This window comes from Castor canadensis, chromosome X (assembly GCF_047511655.1).
Source record: "Castor canadensis chromosome X, mCasCan1.hap1v2, whole genome shotgun sequence".
Taxonomy (NCBI): domain Eukaryota; kingdom Metazoa; phylum Chordata; class Mammalia; order Rodentia; family Castoridae; genus Castor; species Castor canadensis.
In genome coordinates, this window is record NC_133405.1 from 93,887,946 (window position 1) to 93,904,881 (window position 16,936).

General features: G+C 44.2%; 2 long non-coding RNA genes across 4 annotated transcripts in view; one reads left to right on the top strand and one right to left on the bottom strand.

Moving 5' to 3' along the window:
• LOC141419400 (uncharacterized) overlaps positions 1-10,527 on the bottom strand; it is a 45,960-nt gene extending 35,433 nt beyond the window's left edge. For all 3 annotated transcript variants that reach the window (XR_012444163.1, XR_012444161.1, XR_012444162.1), the window contains exons 1-3: positions 9,822-10,527; positions 6,386-6,575; positions 1,917-2,035 (exon numbers count right to left, since the gene is read on the bottom strand). This is a non-coding gene — a long non-coding RNA (uncharacterized lncRNA). The remainder of the gene's footprint in view (positions 1-1,916; positions 2,036-6,385; positions 6,576-9,821) is intronic.
• LOC141419401 (uncharacterized) lies at positions 9,973-12,657 on the top strand. Its single transcript, XR_012444164.1, has 2 exons — positions 9,973-10,047; positions 12,339-12,657. It is a non-coding gene; the product is annotated as an uncharacterized lncRNA (long non-coding RNA).
• The last annotated feature ends 4,279 nt before the right edge of the window (positions 12,658-16,936 follow it).

A 16,936-nucleotide genomic window follows, 5' to 3' on the forward strand; every position in this document is an offset into this window, starting at 1 on the left:
GCTAAAGCTCTTTTATACAAAAGTGTTACATCTTAACCTTTGACATATAAAATGGTTAATGAAACTTTTGGCAGGAGTGCTGTTTATAATCAGTAACATTAAGAAAAACCTTGTCATTTGGGAAATCCTGCCTGCTACTTAAAACCTGGCCTATATTAGTTTTAGTCAAATAAATTAAATGTACTCAAAGATTTCCTTTGACTCACCCCTAGGGTGTCTTTTATATAATCTTACCAAACTGGGCCTCCCATGGGAAACTCGTACCATGGTACCTTATGACTTCCTTCTGTTACTCCCACACCTAGTTTGTCATGCCCCTTGGTCCGCACCAGCTTTAAATTGGCTTCTGGGTGCCAACAGAGGCAAAGATGCCTCATGAAACCATGGCCCAGGGGGCAGACCCGGCAGAGGGTGAGAACTGACATGGGCCTCTGAGTTAAAACTCTGCAGTAATCTGTCAAAAGGTGTTACCACCTGCACACCCATGTTTATTGCGGCACTATTCACAATAGCCAAGTTATGGAAACAGCCAAGATGCCCCACCACTGACGAATGGATTAAGAAAATGTGGTATCTATACACAATGGAATTTTATGCAGCCATGAAGAAGAACGAAATGTTATCATTCGCTGGTAAATGGATGGAATTAGAGAACATCATTCTGAGTGAGGTTAGCCTGGCCCAAAAGACCAAAAATCGTATGTTCTCCCTCATATGTGGACATTACATCAAGGGCAAACACAACAAGGGGATTGGACTTTGAGCACATGATAAAAGCGAGAGCACACAAGGGAGGGGTGAGGATAGGTAAGACACCTAAAAAATTAGGTAGCATTTGTTGCCCTTAACGCAGAGAAACTAAAGCAGATACCATAAAAGCAACTGAGGCCAATAGGAAAAGGGGACCAGGAACTAGAGAAAAGGTTAGATCAAAAAGAATTAACCTAGAAGGTAACACACACGCACAGGAAATCAATGTGAGTCAATGCCCTGTATAGCTATCCTTATCTCAACCAGCAAAAACCCTTGTTCCTTCCTATTATTGCTCATACTCTCTCTACAACAAAATTAGAAATAAGGGCAAAATAGTTTCTGCTGGGTATTGAGGGGGTGGGGGGGAGAGAGAGGACCCGGAGGGGGTGGGGGCAGGGGGGAGAAATGACCCAAGCCTTGTATGCACATATGAATAATAAAAGAAAAAAATAATAAAAATACCAGAAGGAAAAAAAAAAAGGTGTTGCCAGAGTCAGAAGTATGGCAGAGGTCTTAGGTGTTGCTGGAACAAGGGCACTGAACAGGACAGGACAGGGTGGTGCTAGTGTAGAAGTTAGAATAAGGGGAGGGAGTCCTCTTATTCCAAGGTTGGGCTCGTAGTTCTAAAGACCAACCCAACCATTGTCACTGCTACCTTATGCTCTGCCACCTTCCTTTGGTAGCTTAAGCGTGGCAAAATGGGACCCAAACAACAAGTACACCTCACAACATCCTAGAAGAAGTTTCCCAAAACAGATTATTATGAGGAATGGAATGACACAGGAAAGAAACTATGACAAGCAGACACTGGCTATAAAGGCTTAGAGGATGCCTCTGTTCTCCTCAGCCCTAACCCCTTTATGGAGGACAGGACCCTATCTGTCCTACCCCTTTCAGGTACTAAGGCCTTTGAGACAGGACAAACTCACAGCCTCAGAACTTGTATGGAGGAGGGGAACCCAGAAACTGGTAGCTGGCTGCAAAGGTGAAGGCTGGGGCTTTCATGGACGTTTTAACTCTGGGTTTGGTGGGCTCTTTTCATTGGCCATGGATTCGCAGGCTTCCTTAGGTGAACTGGTCTGTTTGCCTTTTATTGGAGGAGGGGAAACGATCTTGAGAGCATTTTGCTCATCAGCCCTGTGGCAGATCTATCAGACCCTTACCTCCTCTTCAGGGTGCAGGAATGCAGGTTTATAACTCCTTCTCAGGATGCAGGAATCACAGTGTTCTCCATTGGGGATGGGATGCTCACTCATCAGCCTTAGGTCTCCAGACCCAACTGCTGTTGGGGAAAGGGACAATGAATCATCTAGCTTGCTTTGTGCTGACAGTGGGGCAACAGGTGGATGGGGTGGTGGTACTTGTCTCAGGGGTTGACCATGTAGTCTCCAGGGACCCCTAATAGAACTGGATGGAGGGCTCATGCGTAGGTAGAGGTGAGTGTTCCTTGACTAAGAGCTGGAATTTGATCCATTGGACCTATTGAGATTTGAGTCTGGAGAAAGCATTTATTTTGCAAGACCCAAATAGGAATATTAGTAGGAGCATAAAAAGGGGTCTGGCAAGGGCTGCATATCTAGGGATCCAGATTCTACAAAATCCTGTAACTCCCAAGAAAGCTCTAAGCTGCTTTATGGTCTGGGGTAGTGGGTATTGAAGGATTGGGTCGATCCACTCGTGACTCAAGGAGCGAGTCTGTCCCTTTAAGACCATGCCTAAGTAGGTGACCTGAGAGAGGCATAATTGAGACTTTTCCTTGGAGACTTTGTATCCCCAGGAGGCCAGAAAGTTTAAAAGGACTCAGCAGCTCTGGAGATGAGGGGCTCTGTGGCTCCACACAGGAGTAAGTCATCAACATATTGAAGAAGGGGATCCTCTGCATAGTGCAAATCTAATAAGTCTCTGGTTAGGGCCTGTCCAAAAAGATGAGGGCTGTCTCTAAACCCTCTTGGCAAAACTGTCCAAGTTAGTTGTTGTGAGGAGTTAGTGGGTTCTTCAAAGGCAAACAGAGGCTGACGGTCAGGATGCAAAGGGATGCAAAAGAAAGTGTCCTTTAAATCTAATACAGAGTAATACTGGGCTTTTGAGCGTATTTGAACCATTAGAGTATGAGGATTGGGAACAATTGGGTGGAGGGGAATGACTGCTTCATTAATGATTCAGAGATCTTGAACAAACCTCCATTTATTTGGCCCCTATGGACAGCAAGAACAGAAGTACTGTAGGGGCTAGAGCAACTAATTTGTAGCCCTTGTTTTTTTAAGGAATTTATGATAGGTAAGAGGCCTCTTTATCCCTCAGGCTTGAGGGGATACTGTTTTTGATGTGGAAACTGTGAGGGATCTATTTGTTCCTGAAGGAGAGGGCAGCAGAGATAGCCCCTTGGGAGGAGTAGAGTTTGAACCTTTAGTTGACATATTAAAGCCTGCCCCAGCAAGGACACTGGAGCTTCAGGGACTATGAGAAAAAAGTGACAGAAGTGGAGGTCTCTGCAAGAGCAGGCCAGAGGCCAAGTAAAATAGTGCTCCAGAGGCTGGCCAGATATGCCCAGAATGATAACCTTGTTATTGTACCAGGGACCAAGAGAGAATGGTAAGACAGAGAAATGGGCTCCACTGTCTAGGAGGAAAATGACCTTTCGCTTCTCTACCATTATGGTTACCTGAGGCTCCTCAACATTGACGCTAAAGAAGTGGAGCCTGAACAGCAGGCCACAGGACCCATCAATCCATAGGAGGTGGCACCTCACCTTCCATCTGGAGACGGGGGCACTTAGACCTCCAGTGGTTACATTGCAGAGAGGACCAGGTCCCACTGGGGGCAGGGCTGTCTCCCGGGCTGTCCCCCTTTTGAGCATTCTCTGTGGAAGTGCCCCTCCTGCCCACAATGGTAGCAAGCTTGGGTTGTTAAGCCCCAGTTGGGTGGGGCACTCCCTGAGAGCTGTGATGCGGTCAAGGTGTCTTTTACCATTTTCTCTCTTTTTAGTAACGTCCTGGTTATAGTATACAGACATGGCTAGTTGCATTAGTTGGTCCAATGAGTTTTCTCCTTCAGCCACAGACTTTTGGAGTTTTCTACAGATATCTGGGGCTGATTTGAGTTAGAAATTTATCTTTGAGGAGAACCTCTGTCACCTGTGACTCTGGGTCCACTGTGGTATGCTTTCTGATAGCATCCTTAAGATGCTGTAGAAAAGTAAGGGGGTTTTCTTCAGGACCTTGTTTTACTACAGTCACCTGGGAATAGTTTAGAGGCTTAACTTTGGCCCTTTTTAGCCCTTCCACTATCAGATAGATGAAGTAGCATTGACGCCATTCATCATCCTCACCATTTTGATTCCAATGTGGATCTGCCAAGGGGACTGCCTGTGCTGCTGTGAGTATAGGCACATTCATTCCCTCACTTCCAGGTGCCATGGGTATTGGGGTTCATTGTAGATGGAAATTGTCCCCAACCTGAGTGGCCTGGGCCAGGACCCATTGCTTTTCTAATGAGGAGAGTCTGGTCTAGCAGAAGCATAATATCTTCCCATGCCAATTCAAAGGTTTGGATCACAGAGATAAAGGCTTGGAGATATTGGTCTGGGACATCAGTATAGTTACCCACATCTTTTTTAACTCCCTTAGATCTGGTCACCGGAAGGGGACATAGACTCTCCCTCTTCCTACCACTGAAGGGGGAACATCCATTAGGAGGTTCTGAATATTGGGGTGGCTTAGAAGGTAGGGCAGAGGGTGGAGCAGTAGGGACAGGGGACTTCTCATTGATAAGAGGCTTTTCTGGTCCTCCTACCCCATGCTTATCCTGTGGCTTACAAAGAATGGCCAGTGTTTGAGTAGATAGCAATTATGGAGCCATTCTGGGTGATCTCGGAGATAAAAGAAAAGCTGTATACAGGGGACCTCAGTCCACTTTTCCTCCTTTTTACAGAAAAGGTCTAATTGAAGAATGGTATTATAATTTGAGGAACCCTATGAAGGCCACTTCTCTTGGTCACCCAAGGGATACTGCGGCCAGACCTCAGTACAAACAAAGTTGAGGGTTTTTTTTCTTGAGATTAATAGGGTCAAAGTCCTCCCAATGTTTCAATAGTCAGGCCAGCGGAGACCACTTGGGTACCAATGCCAGAAGACTGGAAGGGGCAGGTCCCATCTAGAAGAACTTGTCAGACTCCCCTTTTATCGGTGTCCCAACTGGGGATCAGACCTAACTAACAAGAGCAGGCAGCCCTGTCTCGTCCCTCCACCATCCGTGACCAGGACCGAAGGAAGTGACTGGTTGGAACAGGTCACCTGACCAACACAGTGAGAGAAAAACTCTAGGATCCTGCCTTTTAGCCGAAAGCACACAGCCTCTTTAATAAAGGCTACCTCTTTAATAAAGGGATACATCACCTGGAGAGGTACCTGTACCCAGAGGGGGTTCTGGGGCAATCACAGCGTCCCAAGGGGATGACTGGTGTTAATATTCTGAGAAAAAAAATTTTTTATGTTAAGGCCAAAAATATAGGAAATTTTAAATGAGAAATTTAGAGATCATAGCAATGCCCATTTGTTGTTCTTGGAAGGTTACATTAGTGCTTTCTGGAACCATAACCCTGAGACAAGAATTGGCTCCAAGGGCTCACACAATCAGGCCCAAGGTATGAGGTGGGGCTGGGAATAGGGCCTGCACAAAGTCCCGCCACCCCCCCCCACACACCCAGGACAAGCAACCATGTCCGCCTAGGCCCAACCCTGTGGCCCGCCATGTATGACAGGTGGCTTTGGATGCATGCCAGGCCCTCTTTATGGATTGTCTTAGCTATGGCAGGTGTTACCGCTGCGCCCAGAGGCTGGCATCCCTGTGCACGTGCATACCTGTTTGTTTTCCCTTCTCCCCTTGTAGAGACAGGATTAGGGCGTGTGTGTGGCGCAGCCAGAGTTTTCTGCATGCGCCTTTGCCTCCGCCAGTGCCCAGCAGCTGATTTAAAGCTGCTTTAGACCAAGGGGCATGACAAACTGGTGTGTGTGTAACTTAAGAAGTCATAAGTACCATGGTATGAGTTTTCCATGGGAGACCATGGTCCCAGTAAGCAGAGGGAAGTGAAGGCTGACAGAGATGAAGAACAAGGCAGCGGGACCAGGGAGGGAGCAGAAAGGGTGTCCTGACATCTTAGGTAAAGGAGGGGAAGGCAGAGCCTGGAGGCAGGATGCACACCTGAGAGATTAATGATTAAGTGTGCTTCCAGGTTGCTCCCACTAAGTGATACTGGAACACTGTCAGCCACACAAAAATCTCCACTCTCAGATCACTGTTTCTGGTAGAAGGGGTATTTGACAGGCGGGAAAAGACAAAAAGTCATCAGGTACCAAAATTAATCAGGTCTTCTCCAACATAGTATAAGGCATACCCAAATAAACCCTGGGCTTGGTCTTGGCCCACAGGGAGGGAGCAAAAGCACCCCCAGATTCGGAATCGCCATGAGGCCAAAGTTGGCTAGTTGCTGCTGGTTTGATACCATGACAGGAAAGTCCCTCAGGAAGACAGGAACAGAGACAGGGCAAGCAGTGCAAGGAAGTCTGCTTTTGGCTAGTCCTCAGCAGGGCATTTTCCCCCAGCAGGAGCATCCAGCAGGGCGTCAGATACTCACGTTTGCACCTTAGGCTTGCCCCTGCTGGTTTGGCACTCAAGACATACCAACTTTGGTCCAGGAGAGATGTCCCTTCGTGGTCACCAAAATGTTACGTGCCGGTTTGAAGTGTTGTGGGCCAGTGTCGAGGGTCCTTGACTCCACAGGCTAGAGAACTGGCTCATGAGGCAGCTGATTGATGAGCCAAAGCCTAGGTATACGAAGTAGGATTTATTAGAGAGCGAGGAAAGGCTACAGCTACAGCAGTGCAGCAAAGCCCAGAAACCGGTAGCTCTCTACTCAGGTAAAGGCTGGGGGTTTTGTGGATGTTTTTAACTCTGGGTTAGGTGGGTTCTTTTCATTGGCTGTGGATTCGTGGGCTTTCTTAGATGAACTGGTTTGTTTGCCCCTTTCTGGGGGAGGGGAAACAATCTTGAAAGCATTTTGCTCATCAGCCCTGTGGCAGATCTATCAGACCCTATATCTCCTCTTCAGGATGCAGGAATGCAGATCTAAACTCCTTCTCAGGATGTAGGAATGATAGTGCTCTATGGGGGATGGGATACTCACTCATCTGCCCTTTAGGTCTCCAGACTCAACAGTAATTGTAACAAGGAGCATTTAGTGCTGCTGTTTTAATACTGTCAGTCATAATTATTTTCTTAAAAATGTGGTCTGCAATGGAAATAACTAAATGTTCTGACAATTCCTAAACTACTTTTCAACATTTTAACTATGGCTATTCTAAGTCTTTTCATTCTCAGTCTGGGTGCTTCTTCGGAGCATTTGCAATTACCTGGTACTTATTTTTCAATTGAGTCAGCCTTCTAGATATTTACTTTTGTTGGCTTTTTTCAAAACATTTTTTAAATGTTGTCTGCTGACATTCTGCAGCATTTTTAAGTTGTAAGGATATCATCTATAGTCAAGACAAAACTAAAAATGGATGCCAAGTAAGCCCACTTCTTCTAAACCTATTTTGTTGCTTTTAATTTGGCCAAATGGGTCTTAATTGGCACTGATTCCCACCTGACCTGCCTGACACTCCCTCTCCAATGCCAAGAACATCCAGGAAAAGCTTTCCTGCACTGAGGGATTGTCATAAACCAGAATGGTTAATTGACAAAAATCTTCAGAGGAGCCTCTTCAGAGACAGTTCGGAGACAAGAGGGGAAAGCTGTCACGATCCAGATGGGCTCACCCGTGCCAGACCTCACAAAAGTTACTAAAGCTGAGAGGTTGTAAAGAAGTGATCTTACGCAGGGCTAACTGGACATTCAAGCCCTTACAGGCACCTCTGACAGAAGGAAAACTCGTATTTTTGCCTGACACCTTCCATTTAAGTAAAAAAACAAAACAAAACATTACTTTTGCTTCAAACTTATCTTTTTCATACTCCATGCTCACTGAGTTATTTTCCCTTATGTGGTCTATTTAACTGGGAGCATTCTGACTTTTACATCCTCTGTACTCCACTTGATAAAGTTGTCTCTAGTTTTAGACTTAAACTGCTTTTACAGAACACCCTCCAGATAACAACTCTGGAACCTCTCCCAAAACAAAGACTGAGGTAATGACCACCCATGACACACCTGTGATTGGAACCGTTTACTGTACATAACTTTGTTCCCTGCCCCCAGTTCTCTTGTCTACTTAAACCTATAGCCTAGGTCCCTTGGTTTTCCTTCTCATGCTGATAACCACTGGCCCATGTGTATTTAACTGCATGTCTCACTTTATCTCCTGAAGGCTACATTCCTTTACACAGGTTGCCACTCAAAACCATGTCCAAAGAATGCTGTTTTTTAGGTCAATGCTGGTTTTATGTCAGCCAATCCAGGATTGTTCATGATACCACTAAAAGACTTTGGGAAATTGATGCCAATCTCCAATAACGAACAACGAACAGCTGGGAACAGTGTCCCAGTGGGCCAAGTGGATGCCATGGGCCTTCCCTCTACTGGGACCCCTTATTTTTCCCATTGTGACCTTGTCCTCAAAACAGGAGGGGATTAGATCTCCTCACAGCTAACATCCTCACAGCCTAATATTCTTTCCTCGTACCCGTGGCTCATCCCACTGGTGGTCCCTCTCATCCTTGTTTGTCTGGGTCTAATATTCCTACCATGCCTCATTAATATCCTCCAAAAATTTTCTCAGGAACATATTACCAGGGGAGCAGTTCAAAGCCATCATGCTTCTATAAACTCTCCAGGCTTGACAACACCCCACATTGCCCCTAGTAAGCAGGAAGTAGCCAGAAGACAGGTGGCACCCCGATGCCACTTATATGTATGTGTGTGTGTGTGTGTGTGTGTGTGTGTATAATCAAAGAGCCTAGAATGCTGGAATGTCAGGAAACATTGAAACAATGCAAATTCTGGAACTGCTGGAATGTCGAGATAACAACATGCATACCTGCCCAACCCCAATGAACTTCCTGCTAATGTCCAGCACCTTCCCCATTCTCTTACCTAATGCCCATCCTCCTCCAACCTCCCTCTCCCTGCAACAGAATGTTTAAAATCCCCAGCCTGTAAGAAAGACATGCTCTCACCCCTTTGTGTTACTCTGATGGCTAAGGGTCCCTCTCAGGGTCTCATTTCCCTAAAAAAGGCCTGCTTGCTTATGAAGGTTGCAGATTCTCTCTCAATTTGTCTCTTATCCACTTCTTCACTTTCCTTTCAGCAGGCATCTATGAAAAAATCACAATGTACCTCCCTTGTACTATTAATGTATGCGAGTTTTAAAAAATTCCCAGAAAAAAAAAATGGACTAGAGAGGGAATTCAGGGGTTGGGCATGCTAAGCAAGTGCTCTACCACTGAAGTGCATCTCTAGGCCTTGGTGTCTTGAACCAGGGTCTCCCTAAATAGCTTAATCTGTCCTGGTACAGGATCCTCCAGCCTCTGCTTACCAAGTGCTGGGATAACAGGGACGTGCCACCATGTAAGGCTAGTAATGGTTTCTGTTATTACTCTTTACAGAAAACTTCCAGAGTGAGATTAAACCCCAGGACAAATAAAACAATGAAAATCTTTCAGAGAAGCAGACATACAAATAGCAAGGCAGCCCAAGCACAGAAATGCCAACTTGAAAAGCAAATGCCAATTTGAGGTTAGGGAGTTGCCAGAAGACTGTACCTTAATCCCCAGCTCTGGTTGCAGGTAGGCACAGACAAGTTTGGGAAAAGGGGAAAAAAAATGTTTAAGCCTCTTTCGTTTTTTTTTTTTTTTTTTAAATGACTCCACCGTTTTTTTCAAACATGAAGGGCGGGGTAAGAGGCACGCAGGAACTCTGATTTGTGCAACACTGCCATCTAGCGACTATAGAAACAAGGAGCCAAAACCCTCTAACAAAAATTCCTTTTTAATGCTGCTTTCCTGCTTCCAGCCCTGGAGATGAAGGCTGGGAAAGCCAAGCGGGATAGAGTAAAGGACTACAGAATACACTAATACCTTCCGGAGCGGCCCCCGCGAACCATCCGCTGTAAAGACGCTTCCCCATCTTGTCTTTGGAATCATCCCAACAGCAACAGGAAGTCCCGGCCACACAGGAAGTAGACAGCGGCTCCTTGCCTAGGATTGGCCAGTTCTGAGTCTGCGCGTAGGCGTCCAGTGAGGTCGCTGCCAGCTTTCCATCCTGAGTTCGCCTGCACTTTCTTTCCAATGCTATTTTTTTAAGGTAAGGAGTGTTACCCGTGATGTCCACGAACTGCAACCCCCCCACCCCATCTTCGCTAACTGTTCTAATCCTCCTACGTCCTCCTCTCGCTCACTCCAGCGAGAGTGAAAAGAGAGGAAAGGGCCTGCGCAGTAAAAATAGATCCGTAGGGTTTTTTTTAGCACGATGGGCGGGGCAAGAGGCGTGTATGTCCCAAATACGGTGCAACGCTGCCATCTAGCATTCATAGATGGATATTCACCTACGTTCGCGTGAAACTTCACGGTTCTGCTTCTTCTCTACCTAAAATCGTGCTTATAAACTCCGAGAAATCCTTGTGAGATGAATGAGAGGACGACATAATGCCATAGGATTTGCCTTAATGAGTCTTGCAAACCACACCGTCCTTGAAGCCTTCCCTAGTCCCTCCCTCGGAACCATAGCAACAGCAGCGGGAAGTGTTTGTTACACCAGAAGACCCTGCCTGTTCCCATATAGGATTGGCTGATTAGGGGACAGCTTGGGGGAGCCCACTGAGTTCCCTGCCAGCCTCCGACCTGGGTCTTACCTGCTCTTCCTTCCAATGTTGTCGTTACCTGTAGGGTTTGGATGTGACCTAGGTGTCCAGAACCAGCAGCGGCATTCCACGTTAGAAACCTGTACCCTCTTCCCCTTCTAAGTTTCCCTGCCAGCAATCATATCCATAGTCTTCACCCTCCTGGAGGACTCCACTGCACACCGTTCTTTACCATCCACCAGACCCTTCCTTACCCAGCTTGCCCAAAGCTATGTACTCTCCTCCTCACACACTCAACTTCTGCTCCATTCTCTGTCCTCCCTAACCTCCTGGCAACACCCCCAGTAATGGAAACCCTCCACACCCATTTCTTTTCTTCTCTCTATAGAAGTCCCCACAAGCACCACAACCAAATATTGTCATGGTGGTCACCAGTATCGCCTTGTGAAAATAGGAGCAAGCGCTCACCACTGGTCTATACTTCTGCTGCCCCTTTGTGACAGGATAGTTACTTGGTGCCAGGCCTTTGTCAAAGATTTCCTCCTTGAAGTACCTTTACTCTGGCTCTGAACTGTCTTCTCAACTATATCCTAATTTTGTGTGTGTGTGTATGCATTGTCTAATTTTATCACAAATCCTGCAATCAGATTAGCCAGAATCTCCCATCCTTGATATCTGATCGCCTTCTAACTAATGCTAGTGCAGTGGAGTCCTCCAGGAGGTTGAAGGCTGTGGATGTAGGGGCTTCAGAGAGGGAGCAGGAAGGGCAGCAGATGGTGGTGGTGGTGGTGGTGGTGGTGCTGCTGCTGCTGCTGCTGTTGCTGTTGAGAGAGCAGTAATGAAGAAACGGACATCGGGGCTGGACATGGTCTTCCCTGATGCCCAGGGCATGACGACGGGTGGGGCAGGGAGACTTAGAAGGGGAAGAGAACATCCCTGAGGAGGAGAGGCTACTCAGCCTCATGGGCTCTGATGTGTGCAATTAGGTTCAGATATCAAATAAGGTTTTTCACTCTCCACTACCTCCAAGTTGTTGTCCCATCATGGTGGCCTGTCTTCAGCAAGTATCTTGTTAGGTTGCTTTAAACAGAATCTCCCTTACCCTGATGTTTTCTCTTACTAATTTTCCATCGACTGACCCACACTCTTCTACTTGGCAATAATTTCCCACTTTTCCTTGTTATATTTGAAGTTGAGCCCAATCTTTACTGCAAGAGTCCACTGCAGTGGTCCCTACACACATTTCATTGGTTCCAAATAAAATCTGCCTTACAATTTTTTAACAAGTGTCAAGAATAAATTACTTGGGCTTGGGAGTGTACCTCAGTAGTATAGCACTTTTCTAGCATGCACAGCACCCTGGGTTCCATCCCCAACACCATCAAATGCTGGCAAAGATGTAGAGAAAAAAGAACCCTTATACACCATGGGCAGAAATGTAAATTACCCCAACCTCTATAGAAAACATTATGAATGTTCCTCAAAGAAATTAAAAATAGAACTACCATATAATCTAGCTATGTCACTCCTTGGTGTATACCTGAAGGAATCAAAGTCAGCCTATGAGATACATACACACCCATATTTATTGTGTCACTAGTCACAAAAGCTAAGTTATGGAACCATCATCTAACAGGTACTTAAACTGCTTTTGCCCACAAATTAACTGAAAATGGGATAAAAATGTGGCATCTCTGTCTCCATTTTGTATCTGTGTCCTTTGTTCTGGGTCTCTCTTTTCCACAGTCACCTTGGAAAGTAGGAAGGACATGACTGATAGATAATATCTTTACAGGGGGAACTACCCTCCAGTAAAGGAACATCAGAGCCTCTGTAGAACACACCACATACCAGGCAGCAGTGACTTTCTTATTGTAACAAGGCCCTGCCTGACCAATCCTGAGACAATGAGCAACCAGACCATCTATGACCACCAGAACACACCTGTGACCAGGACTGTTTAATGATTATGCATACTTCTCTTCCTCTGCCCCTAATTCTTCCTCTATTTAAACCAAAAGCAAGCATTTGTACAGAAGAAATGGGTTGAAATGCTTACTTTGCCTCTTTCTGCTGCATGCCCATGCCATGTTAATTAAATGTCGTTTCTGTGACCTGTACCATTACTTGTCTGTTTATTTGGCAATTTGGGGTGAGTGGCCAGACCTGACATATGAAACACTGGAGTTTGGACCTGGGGCCTAAAACCCTGTTTCAGTCCTATGCACCCATCAGCAGATGAATGGATATGGAAAAATGTGATATATATGTACACAATGGAGTATTATCCAGCCATAAAGAAGAGTGAAGTCATGTCATTTGCAGGAAAATGGTGGAATTGGAAATCATCATGTTAAGTGAAATAAGCCAGACTCAGAAAGACAAGTATTGCATGTTTTCTCTCATACGTGGATGTGGAGGGGGTGGGGAGACATCATAAAAGTAATAGCAGGACCATTAAAGAAGTGGACCAGGGAGAGGGAGGAGGGGCGAGTGAGAGACATTAATAGGGGGTGGGTATGATCAAAGTATGTTATATGCATTATAAAAATGTTGCCACGAATCCTCTTATTTTATACAACTATTATGTACTAATAAAATGTTTAAAACTATAACCCTCATGTGCTTTCATCCACTGGGCACTGCTCCTTATCCTGAGAAAAATCACAATGAAACAATTGTAGACAAGGACACAATTTATCTCTTGAGGATAAAAGCCAATCTCTCAATACTATTTTGATAGGCACAATTCCTTAACACTTTTCCCATTGAGAGGTGGCATGAGTCTAGGCTTGCCTGGGACTGCTCTGATTAAGAAAATATGGCAGAAGTGATACAATGTGGGTTATAACCCACCTGCTGGAAAGACCACATAGAGAGTCCCTGAGACAGTATGGAGAAGGAAAAGGGAGCAGCTTGTTCCATCCTTCCAAAGTGTCAGGTTGAGTAAGCGGAGTGGCTCAAGTGGTAGAGCACCTGCCTAGCAAGCATGAGGTCCGGGGGAGAAATGACCCAAGCCTTGTATGCACATATGAATAATAAAATAAAATAAAAAGCATGAGGTCCTGAGCTCAAACCCCAGTACTAAAAAAAGTGTCATGTATGTGAATGGAACCATCTTAGATACTAATCAGATCAGCCTTCATTGAGTGATTCCCAATTATGCCAGAGAGAGCAGAGGAATTCCCCAGCCCAGAAAATCATGATACAATATAATTTTAGTTTTTAAGCTACTAAGTTTTGGAATCAGTCTGTAACCAAAGAAACTGAAACAACATACCTCTCTTCCACTAGCACCTTATAACTCGTTCTTTTCAACATTAAGCCTCTAGAATGTGTAGACTACACTTTCTTGCTCTATTGATCACCTCTCCTTCCATCTTCAATATACAGCAAACTGTCCTCTGCCTCTCAGATCCATGGAATAGTTCCTTCCCATAATCACCAATTATTTACTTATTGCAAGAGCTAAATGAGCGTGGAGTGACTCAAGTGGTAGAGAGCCTGCCTAGCAAACATAAGGCCCTGTGTTCAAACCCCAGTACCGACAAAAACAAACAAAAACACTGAATGACTCACTGCTGTCTTTACCTTCCTTGACCTCTCTGCAGTCCTAGGTATAGTTGACATTCCTTCCTTCATGAAACTTTCTCATTTCTTCATCCCTGTGGCAGCAGCCCCTTCTGATCATCCTTCTTCCTTTTTGACTGCTTCTTCTGTGCCTCCTCTTTGGGTTCCTTTTCCTCTGCTTTCCTTTTAAATATTATGGTATTCCAGCCTCAAACTTCTATCCTCTGTTTTTGTCACGCTATATAATCCATCAATCATACCCAAACATCCCATTCATTCATCTGACACTGCTTATCACTTACAGTGATTCCTTCCTCATCTCTATCTCTACATAAGAACTCTAAGCTAAGTCATAGACCACCTTCTCCACCAGGCCCTGCAGAACAACCAGAAACATGGGTCTCTGTCTCTCTCTCTCCCTCTCCCTCTCTCCCTCCCTCTCTCTCTCCCTCCCTCCCTCTCTCCCTGCCTTCCTCTCTCCTTCCTTCTCTCCCTCCTCTTCCCTAGCACTCCATGAATCTACTCTGGAAAAGGTTATAATCTCCCTGGTGAGAGACCCAAAGTTATAGAGCTCTTTGGGTAAATAAGAGATAAAAACTCATCTCCCACAATAAGTCAACAGCTATGTCTAAAACTGGTAATAAACTGTATGAGCTTAATAGCTAGAAATATGAAAGCAAATACTAGAAGAAAAAACTAGAAGTTTAGGAGGAAGGATATCAAGATACGCAGGAATAATACAGGAAATTGCTGTTTTTTTAAGCTAATTTAAACTTTGTAGTAACATTTTACTTTTCAACTTACATATCTATGTACTTGGTAACATGACCATATTGTCAAAAATCATGACTTAAGATAATAAAAATGAAGGAACTGAAGATGTGGCTAAAGCAATAGAGCACCCACTTTGCAAGTGTGAAGCCCTGAGTTCAAACCCAATTACTGCAAAAAAATGAAGCTGGTGCAGTGGTGCACAACTGTAATCCCACCTACTCAGGAAGCTGAGGCAACCTGGGATACATAAACAGACCCCCATCGCCAAAAAAAAAACCCATAATTAGTAAGAATTAACACAAGTATTAATTCATCTCTATAAGTGATATAATTTGGATCTATCTTTAATTTTCAGACTAATGTTTTAGGTCTTATGCAATTGTCTATTCAATGTTTTACATACACTGACAGTAACTCAGGTATAAAGGGCCTTCATAAGAAAGAAAAGTAACATATTCCATCATTATTATTGCTATCATCATCATCATCATTATTATTATTTTGGTGGGACTGGGGTTTGAACTCAGGGCTTCACACTTGCAAAGTAGGTGTTCTCAGCCATGTTTATTGCAGCACTATTTACAATAGCTAAGCTTTGTAAGCAGCCCAGATTGCCCCACGACTGATGAATGGATTAAGAAAATGTGGTATATATAAACACTGGAGTTTTATTCAGCCATAAAGAAGAATGAAATTATGTTGTTTGCAGGTAAATGAGTGGACTGGAGAACTACATGCTAAGCGAAGTAAGCCAAGCTCAAAAAGTCAAAGGTCACATGTTTTCCCTCATATATGGAAGCTAGACCTATAAGTTAAATGTATATATAGATACATACATGATCATATATGTAGATATATACACATACATATAGTGAGAAAGAGAACAAGATTTTATTAGTCTGTCTGAGGGGACTATAGGAGGTGGGAGAGGTAAAGAAAATGTTAGAGAATGAAAAATATTGAAACAACCCATCTATATATGGGTATACTATAATGCACTGTACTGTAAATTGTTGAATACTAGGGTATTATGGTGATAGAGAATAAATAACAGGGGGGTTGATTTGATTAAAGCACAATGTATACAGGTGTGAAGTATCAAGGTGAAACCCCCTTGGACTATCAGTATACACTTTAAAAAGTGAAGGGCAGGAGGGAAAAATAGGTCTTTTCCAGGGGTGGATACCAGTGGGAGGAAGTGGGCATAAGGAAAAGGGGAATGAGAGTGAATATGGTGGTGTATTTTGTATCCATATATGAAAATAGAATAATGAAACTTGTTGAAATTGTTCTAAGAAAGGGGGGAGATGGGAAGAAGGAGAACAATGGAGGGGGTAAATCTAACAAAGATATATTGTAAGCACATATGTAAATATCACAATGTATCCCCCTGTAAAACTATTACATGCTAATAAAATAATTTTCACAAAAGCAGGTGCTCTACCAAATGAGCCACACCTCCAGTCCATTTTTCTCTGGTTATTTTGGAGATGAGGTCTCATGAACTATTTGCTGGGGTTGGCCTGGAACCATGACCCTCCTCATCTCAGTCTCCCAAGTAGCTAGGATTACATGTGTGAGCCACTGGTATCTGGCTATATTTCATTATTAAAGTAATGACTTTTTTGTTTCCCACACCTTGGGTTTTAGGGACATAGAAGATATCAACTTCAATGTGATTGGGGAAAAATCTATTTGAGAATTTTTCTCAAATATATCTAAAATATATCTATATTTAATATAGGTCTGATTTTTATTTTCTTTTTGGAGGCAGATTTTGTTTCCACGGCTGTCACTAGGCTTTCCATACATGGAATTTTATTTAAACTAATGCTCATTCCAGGTCCACATTCCAGACCTACTAAGTCAGAATCTCTAGGGCTAGGACACAGACATTTGTCTTCTCTAATGCCCCATGAAAGATTCTGGTGCACAGCTGAGATTGAGAACCAAAAGCACACACTCCATTTATGCTGCCTTTTTTTGGTTGACATAATCTGGTTTTATATCTAAATTTATTACAATTGAAATATATTTTAATTACCACAT